Here is a 20,207-nt window from a genome sequence, read left to right on the forward strand (position 1 = left end):
ATCTCGCTAAAGTTTCTTGAGGTGATGCAGACTCCTTGGCAACAGCCATATGAAGTCTACCACCTATCAGATAGGAACCAAGGTTTATTTATACCTACAACATATGTTGTTTACCTGTCTATTCCATGTTAGCTGTCTCTTACCCTCCACCAAAGGGTGTCAATCAGCTATGTATATATCTGACAGGTAAGTTGGTTGTATGAAAATGATATTGTTATGATACAATAAAGTTTCATACATACTTACCTGGCAGATATATACGATTAATGGCCCACCCAGCCTCCCCGCAGGAGACAGGTGGAAGAGAGAAAATATGATAGAAAACGGGAATGGTTCCTAATCCTGCCACCCAGGGCAGGACGGTAGATCACCTGACCTACCTGCAGCGTGTGCCGCGAAATTTGAATTTCTGTCGGGGACGACGGAGTCTTAGCTATGTATATATCTGCCAGGTAAGTATGTATGAAACTTTATTGTATCATAACAATATCATATTACATATGAGAGTAGAAAATGCATCCTGTTTAAAGAACTAAAATTGCTTGAAATTGACTAGCCCATCTAGGTAAGAAAAGAGCCTGCAGCCACCGCTCATCCTCCTTCTGTCAGACCTATTCCAAATCCAGATCTCTTACATGCAGAGTAGGGGCTGCGTGCGCTTGTGAACACGACCATGAGGGGAAGTTGCGAGCTAGGCCCTATGACCATGAAATCTAGAAGTAAGTAATCGTTCTTTATTTTATCCTTTGTTGGGCTAGTGTTTTAGAATCGTGATAATCATTGTTTAGTGAACTTTTGGGAATGTGTCCTTTGTTGATTTGCCAAATTTTTACTACATTTTGAGTAATTTTTCATACTTTTAAGTGGTCGCGTGACCACTCTTGAGTTTTTTTGCATTAGTTTAGGGGTAATACATCCCCGTTATTCATGTGTCACTATTTTATAAAGCTTTATTTTTGTAATAAAGTTGTAAAAATATCGTTGACTATTAGATCCTGTTACCCAAGTGCAAGGGTTGGCACTTAGCCCTTCAGGTAGGTTTGTCCATCTCACAACATCGAGGCCTTAAGCTAAGTTCACACCTTCACGTATCAAGCCCACGCATGTTCACGAATGTGAAACGTGGCTAAACAGGTGGTCTGTCAGCACGATCAAGTGGATACGTGTCACAGGCCGATGGCCGTAAGTCAACACAACAACACCACACTGTAAGTACGAAGAAATGCGTAAAAAGCCTACGCACCACACAAGATTGACGGGACGCTTTTGTTAATTGCCACGACAATAGGCTACACCCCCAAAAGTAGTGCGGGCCGAGCAAGTAACACCCATGTACATATACCATGTGTGTAACAACCTCACACGACGTCCTCATGTTAATCCAATGTGCGTCGGCAGGTATACGTTAGGTACAAAAGGGTCGTGCTGCACACATGTGATTTCAGTTCCATTCACTGCCTACAAGAAGTATATTTATTAAATATATTCATTGATTTACACATTTGTTTGTTGATCAACATATTGATTTTTATTTTTTGTCATTAGACCCATGAAGATCGCCACAAATAATTCGCAAAATAGAATCATTACTACCAACACATTTTCAATAATTAGTTAAACACCTCCATTGCCTTTATTTCAGCTATAATAATAATAAAATAATAATAATAATAATAATAATAATAATAATAATAACACCTTTCAGTGGTAACGACCCCATTCACAAATGCAACAAATAGTTTCCGGTCAATTCGTATCTAATGTAACGTACACCCAATGTTTTGACAAAGAGGCATTAAAAGAACTTAGACGGATGGAAAGATAGATAAACAGATAGAGAAACACTGTACGAGATAAGGGAAATGAGAGAGAGAGAGAGAGAGTTATCCCAGTCACTCACTAAACAACAAACAAAGCAAACAGTGAAGGTAATAACATAATCTTTCATGCAAATTCAGAGAACAACTTCATTTCATATGTAAAACCGAAGAAATCATATCTTATTTTGCATATGTCTATTTTTGTTATTATTCTTAGTTCATTTTGGTACTATAAGAACCAGAGAGTAAGACAGGTAACTGGGTACTAATGTTTTATTTACATACAAACTGGGTTGACATAGACAGGTGCGGACGGATAAGTAGTACAGACTCGCACCGAAAGCAGAAATGACTCTGAGACAGTAGATTTGTGTTTTCTTACAAACATACATTTAAAGATAATAAGGCATACAAATAATGGAATTACATGTGTTAAACATTGGCGGAAAGGCCGCAGAATGCTCTATTTGATGGAAGTAAGAACAACGTGACTTGATGATTGGATACAATAAAAAATAAGGAAAAGCATTGTCCTTACACATACTCCCCTCCCAAGACGATGATTATGGAATAATTAGTGAATGATAAATTTCTTGGAGGCAGGAGGCGACCCCGTGTCCTTGTGACACTAGTTGTGGGGTGTCATTGAGTGTAGAGTCCTTCGGTGTTGCTGGCTGATAGGATGCCTCCCCTGGCGGTTGCCTGGGGGATTCTACTGTCGGCTGGGGCGACCAAGACTGCGGAGAGAGCTGTGGTGGCAGTGTGGGACAGGCTGTGGGGGCCCCCAGGTGTGGCAGCAGCATCCCACGGGCAGAGAGGAACCACAGGTGAGCAGCAGCGTCAGCAGGTTGAGGAAACCCACAGGTAGTGGCGTCGGCAGGCAGGGGAGGCACACGGATGTGGCAGCGGTGTTGGTGGGCCAAGGAAAACTAAAGGCGACGGCATCAGAAGGGTGAGCAGGTCCACAGGTGTGGCAGCGACGTCAGGCAGGCTGAGCGAGCCAGGAGCGACGGCAGCGTCAGGGTTTTGAGGAGACCCACAGGCAGTGACGTCAGGGGGGTTGAGCAGGCCCACGTGCAGCAGCGACATCAGGTAGGTAAAGCAGGACCCTGGGTGCAGCAGCGGTATCAGTGTAAGTGTTACATAATATAAAAATATGGAATGTTATTCCATATATAAAAACTAAAACTATGATTAATTAAAACCAGTGACCCAAGAGGTCAACCAGTTTGCTTGCAGGAATGTGATCAGACCAGATAAGATAAAGTAAGCTAAGACGACCTGTTGTATCAGTCAGTGTCTGGTTTGCCATCATCTGTGGTCCTCAAATCTATTGTTTTGTAAACGGTTGTCGAAGCTTCCTGCTTGAGACAACCACAGTGACCTATAACCCAGGCGACCTACATGATTTGTAATCTATGTCATCTGTGTGTATGTTCGTATGTTCGAGCTACTGTCTGCTCACTTTATGATTTGTAAACCAGATTGTAGTCAGACTTGAATTAGCCAGCATCATTGGCAGACCTGTACATTTTTATCTGATCTGCACAATGCAGACTTAGCAAGAATACAGATATTTTTGTACTCACAATAGAACCTCGCACCAGAAAGAAGATACTGAACGAACTTAGAAATTATCATCATGAGTTTGAAACATCTCCGCCTTCATACCCAAAGAAGATACTGACTTAGAAATTATCATCGAAATCCAAGACACTCCAAGAGGATGGAGAGTCATAACAAACCGACCTTAGCGTAAATTATCACAGGTCTAAATAATCTCACAGGGCACCTTATACAAAGGCATCAGCCCTACATATTTGGTGGCAGCCTCCAGCGATAACTCTTCATCTTCTGAAGAATAATGAATAATGTATCATATCAGAAGTCAACGACGGCGAAAGCAAGAGATTCTTCAAGCAACTTAGTGTCTCTTATGGCAACGTAAGGTGTCTTACATTAAGAATTATACAAGAAACTGTATCATCGTTTAGTGAGCGTCTTCAGCAGTGCATATCTTCAAGAAACAAACCGGACGTGTCTGCTTCCTACAGCAACGCAAGCTTCGTCCTAACCAAAAGAGATGTCTCTCATTTAGAATCATTCGAGAGAGGGTGTATCATCATTATTGAGCGTTTCCAGCACTTCAAGAAACAAACCGGACGCGTCTGCAGCATCGGATTATCAAGGACCAGCAAGAAACGAATCATTCAACAAACAAACAATGCTAAGAACAAGGGTCATCCGCTAAACAGAGAAGGAGGGCCAAGGCCGTGTTGTTATCGAAACGCCGTGACTTCCTACAAAATCAAGCTAAGTACAATCCTTTTTTATTCATTTGGAGTAACTTTTTGAGTGTTTCCTTTGCAGGTCGAATTTCGTTGTTCCTGTGGCTGAAGTTACGAGACATTCTTAATCTTACTTTTTTACAGAAATTATCTACATCATTGGGACTTTGCTACTGCGAGTTTTTATCTTTGAGTTTTTGTCAACTTTATTTTTTCCAGAAGTTCTCCTGAAATATAATCAGATACTGTGTTGATCTTATCATTTTGGGTGATTATTAATTCTGTATGTAACAAATATTAAACATCGAATATGCGTTTACGCAGTGGACGTCTGTATTTATACAGATGCATGGATAGGGTTGTTAGGTACCGTAGTAATAAGAAAACACACAAAAACAAGTGGAACATCCGTACAAATCTGAATAAATTAGAGGTAACACTATTTCGGGTCAGAACAATAATGGCTCCTTTGCAAGGTCCCGATGGCAGTTTTAGCCTTGAGTTTTTTTAGTTATATGCTTAGAAAAAATCGAATCTCTATGACTCAACTTAACTTTTAAAAAAATACGGCTGGATTGCAAGGAATAACATGTCTGTAAAAACTTTCATTAGGTTAACATACGTACTTAACATTCATATAAACAAATTAACAAAAATATGTCTAAATGCGCTGACCTGGATCCCTCACTATTTCAAATTTTAGCAAAGAATGAAAGTAAACCACAGCAAGTACATGTAGTTAATAATAACGCAGTAGGGATCTCTTGTTTTAATAGTAATCGCTCAATTCATAATAGTTCCAGTCATTCTTACGTTCGTTGCTTTATACGTAACCAACAGCAACATAATGCTAAAAACACACAAAAGGTTGTCGATGATAATAAAGAGAAGAATCCTCATTATTATAAAAAGAAACAGGTAAACAGTAAATCTGCTAAAAATCAGAAACAAACAAATCGTGCTTCAGCAAAATTGCTTACTGTGCCATCTAGTATAACGGTCAGGGTCAGTCAAAATCTGCCGAGTGTTGAAAGCAAAGCACATTCCACATAAGCGACTCTAGTGGAGGGGGGAGAGTGATGTCGGATCATTCATGCCAAACACCTTTTTGAATTAAAAAGGAATTTTCCTATGAATTACACGACCGTATCAAGTAATTAGAGCAGGTTCCCGTAGTTTTAATATAAGTTATTATAAGTAGTGGGGGATTACGCCCAACTGTACGTGCCGTAAAATTAGAATATCAGCCATTTACACTGTTTTCGTTCCTTTAGTCCATGTAATATCCTGTATTTACGGACTCACTGTTGTTGTTCGAACTTCCCTATCGAGAAGTTTGGAGTACGGTTTTCAGTAATTGGCAATAACGAGTTAATTATCGTAGCGTAACTCAGACTCAGTACAGGGCGGATAAGCGCACGCTTACAGATACCTTTATAGTTATAAAAAACATTGATCTGTATCTAGTGTAATTGTAAGATATCCATCTATGGGTATACAAAACATTATCTTACCTCCTGCCAAATAAGGTGTGTTTATCAAAGGAAAATTCTATCAACCTTATAACACATTAAAATCCGTTTTGGACAAAAAGAGACAGTTAATCAAATAATAACTTATATAGAGGAACCAATCACTTGTCTCATAAATCGTGACATTGTTCAAGCAACCCAACAGAATTCTCCCACACCCGCAGTTGCAGTTTGCACGCAAAATCTCGAGACGTATGCACCCTCGAATATCTTGTTGCGTGTAAAAAGACTTTGCTGGTATCTGAAATTTTAACCCTTCCTGACCCTCTGAAATATAACGATTTCCGTGAAGAAAGCACTATACACTGTTGACTCACATCAACAAGTTAATATTGAAGTCTGTAACCATCCGAATACCAATCTAGTGATCCACAAAACCTATATATATATATCGTGGATATGGAAGTTATAAATATCGCATTTTTTACTGTTGCTAAATTTAATCATGCCCAACCAGTAGTAGATGAATCCCCCTTATACTCTATCTAAAGTAAAATCAGTAAAGTCATTCCAGCAGAGGTGATTCAGCAGAAATTTTTTTATCTTTTATCTGAATATCATGATGTTTCTCCACTAGCGAGTGATCTCTGGGGGAAATCGGATGTCACTGAACACAAAATACGGTCGAAGGACAAACATAAAGCTATATATGTACCTTCGTATAGGCTCCCAATGAAATTTCAAAATAAGATAAATGACGAAGTTGAAAAAATGTTAGAAATAAGAGTCATTAGGAAATCAATACCCATATAATTTTTCCCTTAACACGTCATGCCTAAAAAAGATCGGTCTTGGCGTATCGGCGTAGATTTCTGTCGCTTAAACGAGGAAACGATTCCCGATCGTTTTCCAGTGCCATGTACCAACGATATCTTATCTTTGTTAGGTCAGAATAAAATTTTCACCAGTTTGGACTTACTTAAAGGCTTTCACCAGATACCATTAGCTAAGTGAGTGTACCTCATACACCGCCTTCAGCACACTCAGGGGACATTATCAATTTTTATGTATGCCTCCGGCTTACGTTGCGCCCCAATTACATTCACCAGAATGATTAATATAGGGTTTGGAGACTTTTTTAGGGGATACCCTACATGCCTATATGGCTGGTCTTGTAATCTTTTCTAATACCTTAGAAGTACATTCGCATAAACTAGAGCTAGTGCTACAGAGACTAAGACAAAATAATCTCAGAGTAAAATATCTAAATGTGAGTTTTAAAAACCGAACATGTTTATTTAGGTTTTATGTGTCTAGTCAAGGTCTTAAAGTAGTCCATGGTATGGTGTCGGCTATTCGTAACTTTCCGGTACCTATTAATGTAAGGGGGATACAGCACTTTTGCGCTGTAGTGGGTATTACTATCGTAAGGTTATATGTAACTCGTCAATCACAGCAGCTCATTTAACAGATCTTACGAAAAGGGGCGTAGATTTATTATGGTCTGAAAAGCATCAACAGGCGTTCGATATCTTAAAATTGGAATTATGCAGTTCACCTATCTTAAAATTCCCTGATTTTAATAAGGAATTTTTTTTTTTATTGTAACAGTCGCCTCAGACCAAGGGGTAGGAGGGGTACTACTTCAGCAATATGATAAACAGTTCTTTCCTATAGCTTTTTATTCACGTAAACTAAAGCCCTCTGAAAGTAAATATGCAGTAATAGGCAAGGAAGGGCTAGGTATCGTTAACTCACTGGTACATTTTAAGTTCATAATCTACGGCTATCCTGTTAAAGTCCTTACTGACCATAAGTCCCTTACCGAGTTTTTCAGAGGCTTTAATCTCAGTCCCAAAGGAACTCAGTGGCATGTGATCATTCAGGTCTTTGGAGCCAATGGAAAAGCAAATATCATAGCTGACGCATTATCCCGCAATCCCGCACCATCCTGTAAGGAACCATTAGTTGGACTAAAAGATATAGAAACATCCGTGCCTATTGTTAAGACCGTATCTGAACAATAAAATTCATTAACCCAAGAGATCGTGAACATTGAAGACATGGGTTGGAGCGCTGAACTGTTACAAACTGAACAAAGCAAGGGTCAACAGCTAAGCAAAACAATAAATGCTTTAAACGGAAATCCTAAAGCAAAGGTATATTTAAAGTATGTGTAGCAGAATTATGTAATCAAAGGTAATATTATATGTAGGTCGGTGACGAGGAAAACCCGAGGAACACAGCAGGTGACTAACAACGAGGTAGTAGTAATAATCTCTTTCATACCAATCGTCCTAAACCGGTTGCATTCCAATCCATTACATGGTCATCCAGGGTTCTCTATTATGTCACAGAAAGCCAAATCACTATTTTACTGGCCTACAATGCTTACAGATATAAAAAGCACATAACTAATTGTCACATGTGTCATGCAAACAAGGGACACACTAAGACACCTGTCAGTTTAGGGCCCTATCCCGTGCCAAATCAATCCTTTGAAAGAATACACATATGATTTATTAACAGGGTTTTACGAGTCTGACAGAGGAAATAAACACCTCTCAGTGTTAATAGTTGCCTTGACACGTTATATAGGATTAATAGCACTAAAAAACAAACACCGCAATTGAGTGCGCTAGGAATATTTATGAGTGCTACATCAGTAAACACGGAATTCAACACATGATAATCTCTGACTCGGGTGGTGTAAATTAATGTCTTCCTTTGCATTAAGAAAACCAATACCATATTTTATCACCCAGAGTCAATCGGTTTGGTAGAATGTATAAATAAGAAAGTGTCAATGTCTTACGAGTTACACTCGGGATATTGGATCCGGACTGAATTATAGCGGTTCTCGCGGTTTTAAATACCTTTATCATTCATATCTTGTATCTATAGAAATGATACCACAAGTAGCCTTATACGGTAGGTACACCTGCTAGAACACTTTTCCACATATTCAGGCCAACCATTAATTTATCAAATATAAAGAAGTATGAGTCGATATAATATGCTCCGTAAGAAGTTGGAAGGGTTACAAATTATAATGAAAAGGAATCACGATAAAATCAATAAACAAAACGTAACCATATGCAGTAGGTGTTTATAAAATATCCAAATATATATGCGTAAAGGTTTGAACTCTAACTTAACGCCTAAGTTTAGTAGCCCATTCAGTATCCTAGGGATATTAACGACAAATAAGCTAAAAGTTCAAACACATACCTAAACCTACTGGCATACTGTCTGTTCCGATGGTTTATATTCGTAGTCAATGAAAGAAAAAAAAAAAATTTATTCGGGAAGTCTAGAAGTGAAAATGTATATCTATGTGAATAATCCTATATGGATCTTACAGGGTAAATAATATATATAAAATTTGTATGGAAGCCTTTTTCATTAGTTTTGAATAAAGAATATCTAATTTAACATAAGTAATCACATATATTTTACAATCTTGCAGGTTTCCAACATGAAACTAATATTATATTGTTCAATTTTGGTACTGTTTTTTCAGACATTCTTCTCGTGTGGGTGGAGTATTAAAACAAAAAATACCTAATTTATACATGGCTATCATTTGAAAGTACTAAAGTCATATTTATTACAGCGAGTAACTAACTCTTAAAGCTGGCTGAGCGCAGTCTCCTGCCTAGCGCGTGTTGCTGAATCATCGTATAAATCGCACATGCATCATTGTTCCATTTAACCCCGATAACCCGCTTGCACAGGCTTCATCTGTTGTTGTCTTGTGTTTGCAAAACAAGCCAGCTGGAGTGGAATGCTTAGCTCGTGAACTTCTCATGGGCAAGGCAGGTCGTTAGGTACAAGTGTCTATCCGCGGTGATCAATGCAAGTCATTTAAAGAATTGCAATCGTTTTAAAATTAATGAACAAAATAAGCGAATAGAATTTCTATAACATCAAAATGAATTAATTTTTTCTGAACTTCATAGACAATTAGAGTCAATAAATCAGCTTATGACATTGGTAAACGGACATTTTAGTAGTATCATTTTATGGATATGAAATATTTACTTGCAACATTAGCATATTACAATTCAAGTAGATCACATTCATGGGAAAATGTCACATTTTCTTGAAAAACCCAGTTTATATAGAAATTAGTTACATAGTGGGTTCTTTCGTTGCATCTCCTGCCTATTAAAGTTTTAAAAATTAACCTCAGAGGATGCGCGCGAGAAACTTGAATATGAACCTTTTGTTAGGGGCACATGGGATCGGATTTTATCACAGCTTAATTTCAGTAAGCATAGTGAATTACAGAATCATGATTAATATCCTCTTTGATTCTTATGTTGCCTGGCAATCTTACAAATAGCTCCGTTTCCCACTACTTTGTCTAGTAACTTACTTACCAGTAATATCAAATTTTCTTTGGGATTCGTATTGATATCTGTTAACATGGATATTTTTACGGTCATCAATGACCTGGATAGGTTCACTCATTGTTATAATGCCATGGATAAAAAAAGTTTGTCAGCGAATTCATTTGGGTTAAGTCTAGTCCTTAACGGCTTTCTCCCTCCCATATTTGGACGTTGTCTGAATTTACTTTGCCCTTGTGACAAGTATAATTTCACTTACAGGCTGATTAACGGAACCTGGTTACACCTTGCAGTACGAGAGTTTCACATCGCATGCCCGGACAGATCGTCTACAACTTCAAAACCCGTTCGTCGCTTCGGACGACTGCAGTGGAGTAACGACCGCCTACAATGTGAAGGGAATAAGCACCATCATAAGTGAACAAGCTTATTTCGTGGTTTTCCTGGACCGTCACCCGTATCCCAGCGTTAATTTTGTTTTTAATGCGGAATGGTCCAGCGGCTGTGGGAATTGACTACAAAGGAACAAACTTCCAATAATCACGACCAAGGTGGGTATTCAACTCTGTGTTTGCTGGCGCAGGACTCATGCTGGGGATGATTTTATTCATCGTGAACGTATTTGTATGGCACAGGATGCAGAGAACAAGTATGGGCGCAAAATAGAACGTCGGACCCTGCCCAGACAATTTCCCCTTGTTTTTAACCATTTGGAATTGGGCATTTCATTTGGCTCTAGGTGGTTGTCTGGAACTGTGTAATGGGCGAAAAGTTGTTCGAAACGCTAGTTAAATGTGCAGTGGGTATATCCTTAGCTATGTATTCCATATATAAAGTATCAGCAAAGGATCAATATCTATATAAGTATCATAGCTAAAGCATCAGTAAATAACAGTATCACAATCATTGTATAGCTATCTATTAGCATGCTTATTTGAAGAATACAGAAGTTAATCAATGAATCAATATATATCTGTGCTTGTATGTACTAGGAATCTATTTAGAGTGCCCCTAGATTAATCACTAAGATTAGTCATTTATGTTAATCGTTTGTATCAAGTGCACATATATTGATCATAATTATATGAATCAATATATATATATATATATATATATATATATATATATATATATATATATATGATATATGATTCATATAATTATGATCAATATATGTGCACTTAATACAAACGATTAACATAAATGACTAATCTAAGTGATTAATCTAGGGGCACTCTAAATAGATTCCTAGTACATACAAGCACAGATATATATTGATTCATTGATTAACTTCTGTATTCTTCAAATAAGCATGCTAATAGATATACAATGATTGTGATACTGTTATTTACTGATACTTTAGCTATGATACTTATATAGATATTGATCCTTTGCTGATACTTTATATATGGAATACATAGCTAAGGATATACCCACTGCACATTTAACTAGCGTTTCGAACAACTTTTCGCCCATTACACAGTTCCAGACAACCAGCCTACTTTATCTTATCTGGTCTGATCACATTCCTGCAAGCAAACTGGTTGACCTCTTGGGTCACTGGTTTTAATTAATCATAATTTTAGTTTTTATATATGGAATAACATTCCATATTTTTATATTATGTAACACTTACATAAGTGCTCGGTCGGCTACAAAACCAAACACTGAACATTACTCAAGCTTGACTTGCATTTGACTTATAGGAGTGTGATACAGACACTATGGTGAATATATAGATATATAGAAAATACTTATAAGTAAAAAAATTTCATGGTGTACACAAATACAGATTCATGTAATAAGATATAAGACATATGCATATGATAATATTCGTAAATAATAATGATCACGTGATATATAATGATACAGTTTTACACTTCAACTCATGAAGATACATATGCTACAGAAAATACTAGTGTACTCATGATAATTGCATAACATAAAGATTTACATCATATTTTAACTGATAAAAATCATATATGAAGTGATAAAAATCATATATTAACTGATATATTAACTGATATACTTACTGACATACTAACTGATATATTAACTGATATACTAACTGATATACTAACTGCAGTTATTGGTAAGATACAAGGTAACAGATTGATTATAGGCTGCCTGATTTATTTATACACACACACACACATATATAATATTAATATATATATATTATATATATATATATATATATATATATATATATATATATATATATATATAGATATATATGTATAAATAAATCAGGCAGCCTATAATCAATCTGTTACCTTGTATCTTACCAATAACTGCAGTTAGTATATCAGTTAGTATATCAGTTAATATATCAGTTAATATATCAGTTAGTATGTCAGTAAGTATATCAGTTAATATATCAGTTAATATATGTTTTTTATCACTTCATATATGATTTTTATCAGTTAAAATATGATGTAAATCTTTATGTTATGCAATTATCATGAGTACACTAGTATTTTCTGTAGCATATGTATCTTCATGAGTTGAAGTGTAAAACTGTATCATTATATATCACGTGATCATTATTATTTACGAATATTATCATATGCATATGTCTTATATCTTATTACATGAATCTGTATTTGTGTACACCATGAAATTTTTTTACTTATAAGTATTTTCTATATATCTATATATTCACCATAGTGTCTGTATCACACTCCTATAAATCAAATGCAAGTCAAGCTTGAGTAATGTTCAGTGTTTGGTTTTGTAGCCGACCGAGCATTTATGTAAGTGTTACATAATATAAAAATATGGAATGTTATTCCATATATAAAAACTAAAATTATGATTAATTAAAACCAGTGACCCAAGAGGTCAACCAGTTTGCTTGCAGGAATGTGATCAGACCACATAAGATAAAGTAGGCTAAGACGACCTGTTGTATCAGTCAGTGTCTGGTTTGCCATCATTTGTGGTCCTCAAATCTATTGTTTTGTAAACGGTTGTCGAAGCTTCCTGCTTGAGACAACCACACTGACCTATAACCCAGGTAACCTACATGACTTGTAATCTATGTCATCTGTGTGTATGTTCGTATGTTCGAGCTACTGTCTGCTCACTTTATGATTTGTAAACCAGATTGTAGTCAGACTTTAATTAGCCAGCATCATTGGCAGACCTGTACATTTTTATCTGATCTGCACAATGCAGACTTAGCAAGAATACAGATATTTTTTTGTACTCTGTGTTTCACAATAGAACCTCGCACCAGAAAGAAGATACTGAATGAACTTAGAAATTATCATCATGAGGTTGAAACATCTCCGCCTTCATACCCAAAAAAGATACTGACTTAGAAATTAGCATCGAAATCCAAGATACTTCAAGAGGATGGAGAGTCATAACAAACCTACCTTAGCGTAAATTATCGCAGGTCTAAATAACTTACCATGGCGCCTTATTATACAAAGGCATCAGCCCTACATCAGGAGGTTGCCTGAGAACTCGCAGGTGTGGCAGTGGCGGCGGGGGGAAGAACTGATTAGGCCCGCAGGTTTGGCGGGTAGAGAAAATATCTGGCGTCCCCTGGGTGAGGCGAAGGAGGCCAAGACGTCAGGTGGATGTTTCTGGACCGCCGCCTGAATTTTGTGTTGACTGACCAGTACCCAGCTACCTGTCCTCGAAAAAACGCCAAAACACACTGGGAAGCTGTACCGTGATTAGTCCGTTAATGGCGTTGGTGTTGTCCTCACAATGGAGTTTTCAGAGACTTAAACTATGACACCGTATTGAGTCCGCTAAAGGTTCTCTGAAGGTGAGCAGCCGTAATTAGTCCGTTAAAGGCTGGGCCTAAACCGCTGTGTCACCAACTCCGGGAGGCCACTAGTTATGAGGACCAGAGAGTAAGACAAGTAACTTGGTACTGATGATTTATTAACAGACGAACTGGGTTGACATAGAAAGGTGCAGATGTATAAGTAGTACAATCTTGCACTGAAAGCAGAAATGACTCTGAGACAGTAGATTTGTGCTTTCTTACAAACACATTTAAAGATAATAAGACATACAAATAATGGAATTACGTGTTATACATCGGCGGAAAGGCCGCGGAATGCTCTATTGGATGGAAGTAAGAATAACACGACTTGATTGAATACAATAAAAAATAGGAAAAAGCGTTGTCTTTACAGTACTGATATCTGTTTGAGTTAATTGAAAAACTGTTATTGTTTAATTATGTTGTTGCATATTAATTTTTATTTATTTCCCTTGAATATAAGTTATTTTCAACTATATAGTTGTTTGCATATGTCTTATTTGTGTTATTATTCTGATGGTGCTGCTGCCTGTCTGGTAGAAGAACTGATGCCGCATACCCATTGCTTGGTGTTTCATACACCCGATGGCCAACTCGGCGGGAGTCATCGTAAATGGGTCTCAGGGGAGCAGCGCTATTGCTCTGTATGTTCCCAAACCACCTGGGGACCCACGCTGTGTGTTGAGACGAAGAATGCATAACGGCGGAAATGGGCAATATATGGGAGAATGCCTGAGTAAAAGGCCGATAATAATTTCACAGGCTACAATGCCATTTTACTTCATCCTCTTCTCTGAACAACAACAGTAGTTACAACTTTCACCAACAGAGGCGCCAGCGGCAAATCACAGACAATGTAATAAAAATAAATGGTAAACTTAAATAAACACGTATAGGATTATTTATCTTGAGTTTATTACTCAACACCCCCACTTAAACTCAAGATTAACTTTAAATCAATGCAAAGTACCCTTTAAACATCTCAGGACATATTTTGCTAGACTAAAATCTACTTTGAAAGGGTTAGACATATATTGTGATAACTTAGTCACAACAAAACAAATATCAGGTTTTGTTCCCATCATAATGTAAATAAGACTACCAACAATTTCTCTATAAAGCTTGGCATCTGCTAACTTTTCAGAATCAAGAAACACTTCATTATTTACACTTGGATCACATGGTACAGTTTGATTTACAATCTGACATTTGAAATTTATCAAGAACTCTCTTCAGATAATTACACTGGTTCCTTCTAATACAGTCTTCCTCAAATATAAATTCCATACCCAAAAACCAATTTAATTTTCCCAAGTCCTTCATCTTAAATCTATTACATAAAGGAATTTTCACACCATCTAGGACTTTCTTACAATTAGTAGCAATCAATATGTCATCAACCCAAATGATAATTATTACTCTCGCATTATTTTCACATTTAGTGTCAACACAAGGATCTGCAAAAGATTGTTCAAAGTTGTTAGATAAGAGGAAATTATGTAAAAGATTGTTCCAGTTGCGGCCGCTTTGCTCAAGGCCGTACAATGACTTTTTCATTACTATAGAGTTTTTCACCATTCTTACCATTTTTAATAAAGCCTTCTGGCCGAGTTAAATAAATTTCACAATCAATATCTGCATTCAAATATGCAGTCTTTACATCCATTTAGTGTACCATAAAACCATACTGTATAGCAAACTGCATTAACATGCGTACTGAGGTAATACGGGCTGTTGGAGAAAAAGTCTCCTGATAATCTTGAATTTGTGAATAGCCTTTTGCTACAAACCTTGCCTTGTATTTCATCATATGTTCTAGGTATATCAGTAACCCTGTAACAATAATCTACAGAACATTTTACTATGCTAGATGAATCTGTGTCAGTGTCATAATCATCAAGATACTCTGGCTTACGTCTCTCCCTTGTTGAATGTCTTGAAATCGCATTGCACTCAGCAACAGTGCCTGAATCTTCCTCTTCCCCCTCATCTTCATGAACAGGAAGCTGTATAAGAAGCTCCTCATCCTCAGCATCAGTAGTTTCCTCACTCAATATCAATCCTTGTGAAGAACACGAACGAAGATCTCTAACATGGCGTGGAACTCCATTGACGTCAACAGCTTGTTCTGACAAAACTCTCGTAACCTTGCCTCTTTCAAATTGCATATTGCATCGCATGTTGGATGGTTTTACCCACACCTCATCACCTGCTTTGTAGGGGCCACTCACTGCCACTTTGTTCATTGAGCATGGATCCACTCCTCGGACCCTCACAGGGTAAGAATACAGCATACTGACAGGGGCAGTCGTTGAGTCGCAGTCATCACGAGGCATCAAATTATACAGATACTCAGCCTCTGCAATGCTACAGCCTTTCCTTGCAGCAATGACTTTAAGAGTTCAATGGCATCTCTCAGCTATACCATTTCCTGATGGAACATAAGCACATCTAAAATTAAGATGCACACACCACTTTTTTGTAAAGTCAGCAAATAGTTTGCTGCGAAAAGCAGTGTCATTGTCAGTTAACAGTTCCTCCGGCGCTCCTCGTTCATAGAACACTGTCTCAAGTTGCCCGATGATGCTCTCACTGGTCTGAAAATGGAACCAACGCCAGATGGCAAATCGAGATGGTCCGCAATCAATGAAAGTAAGATACAGCCATCCATCATAGTGAGTAATATCCATGCCAACTCTCTGCCACACTCTATCCACTTCCAGACTACCCTTCTGCCACTTCACTGGGGCCGGGTCTATTGACTGGCATGCCTCACAGCATTTGACAACAGCCTGTACTTGCCGCCTGGTAACTCCTGGATGGACTTTCTTCACAAAATAGAAAGTTCTTCTCACACCTGGGTGACCAGCAGCATGATGGATCTCCTTAACCCTTAAACGCCGAAGCGGTAAAAAAAAAAAATGTCTCCCGTGTGCCGGAGGTGTTTCAGAGTGAGCGTGGAAGCGGAAAAAATATTTTTTCAAAAAATCACAGTGCGCTTAGATTTCAAGATTAAGAGTTCATTTTTGGCTCCTTTTTTTGTCATTGGCTGAAGTTTAGTATGCAACCATCAGAAATGAAAAATATTATCATTATCATATATAAATAATGCAATATATGATAGCGCAAAAACGAAATTTCATATATAATTGTATTCAAATCGCGCTGTGCGCAAAACGGTTAAAGGTAACAAGTTACTTTCTTTTCGTTGTAATGTACACTAAATTGCAATCATTTTGGTATATAACACATTGTAAAACGATAAAAGCAACACAGAGAAAATATTGTCACAAAATAATGCATGAATTCGTAACGCGCGGACGTAAACAAATATTTTTTTCAAAAATTCACCATAAATCTAAATATTGTCCTAGAGACTTCCAATTTCTTTCAAAATGAAGAAAAATGATTGAATATTACTATACTGTAAGAGTATTAGCTTACAAATGCAGTTTTCGACCATATCTGACGAGTTAAAGTTGACCAAATGTCGAATTTTTTTATATATATTTTTTTTTATATGCAATTATTTCGGAAATAAGAAAAGCTACAACCTTCAAATATTTTTCGTTTTATTCTACATGAAATTGCGCACATTTTCATATATAAAACTCTTTGAAATGCCTAATATGAAACGAAGCAAATATTCCGAGAATGGGACATACGCATTTCGGAGATTTGTGGCGGAGAATCCGCACGCAGAGGGAAGGAAAGTTTTTTTTTTTTAAATTCACCATAAATCTAAATATTGTGCTAGAGACTTCGAATTTGTTTCAAGATGAAGATAAATGACTGAAATTTTACACTGTAAGAGTTTTAGCTTACAATTGCGTTTTTCGACCATTTCGGTAGAGTCAAAGTTGACCGAACGTGGTTTTTTTTTCTTTTTCTATTTATCGTGATTTATATGCAAATATTTCAAAAATGGGAAAAGCTGCAACCTTCAATTATTTTTTGTTGTATTCTACATGAAATTGCGCACATTTTTCATATATAAAAACTTTTATGTGAAGGCTAATTTAAAATGGTGCAACATTACCACAATCGCACGTATGATTTTTTCGGAAGAGTTTACGAAGCGGACGTAAAGAAAATGTTATTTTTTTCATAAATTCACCATAAATCGAAATATTGTGCTAGAGACTTCCAATTTGTTGCAAAATGAAGGTAAAAGATGAATATTTACTAGAATATAAGCCGTTTTAAGCTTGACACAATTGCGTTTTTCTGACCATTTCGGCCACTACGAGTCAAAGTTGACTGTGTCCCGAAGTGTGTGTTGAAACTTTGTCTCTTATCCTTTTTTATATGAAAATATTTCAAAATTGATAAAAGCTACAATAATGGGTTATTTTCAGTTGTATTGTGCATGGAAATTGCGCACACCGTTTTCATATATAAAACTTTTATGTACGGCTAATTTAAAATGGTGCAAACATTACCACAATCGCATGTATGATTTTTTCGGAAGAGTTACCGCGAGGACGTAAGGAAAAAGTTTTTTCATAAATTCACCATAAATCGAAATAGTGTGCTAGAGACTTCCAATTTGTTGCAAAATTAAGGTAAATGATTGACTATTACTAAAATATAAGAGTTTTAGCTTACAATTGCGATTTTTGACCATTTCGGTAGAGTCAAAGTTGACCGAAGGTTGAAATTTTGGCACTTATCGTTATTTATATGAAAATATCTCAAAACCGATAAAAGCTACAATCATGAGTATTTTATTGTTGCATTTTACATAAAAATGCGCACATTTTCATATATAATACTCCATGTAACGGCTAATTTAAAATGGTACAAAAATTATGTCAAAGTGACGAAATAATTTCCGAGATGTGTCACAGATACTTTTTAGTGCGGCAAGAAAGAAATTCGCACTTGCGCGCCTGTGTAACGATTGTAAACAAAACAACACCTTGATCCGTGAACTCCCAGCATCCCCCAAGGCGCGTGATTCAAGAGTTTTCGGCTGTGGTAGGCCTCTAAAAGTATTTTTCCGCGAATTTTTAAAAAAACTTTTGTATGTCGACGTAAAATACGTCCAGTCGGCACCCGAGAGACAAAAAATGTCAACGTAAAATACGTCCAGTCGGCGTTTAAGGGTTAATTCCATCACTAATGGCAGGGACAACAGAAGCACACACAAGTTTTGCATCTTGGTGACATGAACCAAGGTCCCTCAGCCAGCGCTGAGGTACACGTGTCAAACTGTCAGCTTCATTATTAGCAGAAGACACAAGTGTAATAGACAGCTGAAGGTCACACTCTTCTATCAATGACAAGACTATTCCTAGTCTTCTTCTGATGAGCATTTCAACACGTGCAGAGCCTTAGTCTTCAATCCTGCCTTTTTCCTAAAAGTCCATCTGAAATCCATCTATGCACAGTAGATGAGTCAGTCATTAATTCCAACTTTTGTATCTTCCAAGCCAGTGCAAGATTCAATCCTTTAATGACTGCATCTAGCTCAGCCATATTGATGTGGCAAGAGTCATCTTTCCACAGCCAGCTGGCATCTTCCACAATGGAACCATTTACTTCCACTGCAACACCAAGTGCAAGAGAACTAGCATCCACCCAGATCTTGAATTTGTCACCGGTGACATTCCACTGTCCTCTCACAGGGTCATCCTTCTCAACCTTCTCCAGAAGTTCCTGCAAACACATTTTGATGTAATCATCATTAATGACGTCGTCCCATCCTTCAGTGACTTTATTGGCTCTTCTCTTGATGAATGCTACCGCCACTCGCAGCCATCCACAAACAGGGTAATGGCCTAACAGTCTACCACTGTATGAGAACACTGCTCGCAGAGTCAATTGTCTTGGTGCATCGCCCAGGTCATTGTCCCTTTTCCAAAAAACTCTCCTGCTCCCCCTTAACTCTCAGGCCCAATGCTCGAGCCCCTTCAGCAAGTCTTTGGTGTGGCTTACTTACTAGCCCAAAATTTCTAAGATGCTCCTCTACATGGCTGGCCTTAACAATATCTTCATTCACCAAGATGTCATCAATATAAGCTGATGTTCCTTTTCTTACAACTGGGTCCTGAAGGAGAACACAGTTTAAAACAAATTTCATTACAATTGGAGCAATATTCAAGCCAAACCCCAGTCGAGTCAGGCAATACCTCTGGCCTTTGAAATATACAGTCTGGTATGGCCACAGAGACTCATGGATTCTTATTTGCAGGTAAGCTTTAGCCAAGTCTACTACAGATACATTCACTCCTTGCCTGCGCCACTCACGTAGTTTGTCTGAGCACACATCCGAGTCTGCTGTAAATGCATCAATGTACGTATTCAGTTCTCTGAAATCCAGTACAGGCCGCACCTTCTTTTTATTTTGCTGTACAACAGCCATGAGGGGAATAAGCCCCTTAGCTGGTCCATATTTATTCTCATCATAAGGAAGCAGCCAGCCATCATTCACCCATCTTTGTAGCTCTGATTCATACAGGTCCTTTGCCTCCTGAGGTACA

At 37.5% G+C, this 20,207-nt stretch overlaps 1 pseudogene; it reads right to left on the bottom strand.

Annotated features, from left to right (window-relative positions):
* Nucleotides 1-14,678: 14,678 nt before the first annotated feature.
* Nucleotides 14,679-19,807, bottom strand: LOC135218920 (uncharacterized; annotated as a pseudogene).
* Nucleotides 19,808-20,207: the final 400 nt, after the last annotated feature.

Source organism: Macrobrachium nipponense, chromosome 1 (assembly GCF_015104395.2).
Source record: "Macrobrachium nipponense isolate FS-2020 chromosome 1, ASM1510439v2, whole genome shotgun sequence".
Classification (NCBI taxonomy): domain Eukaryota; kingdom Metazoa; phylum Arthropoda; class Malacostraca; order Decapoda; family Palaemonidae; genus Macrobrachium; species Macrobrachium nipponense.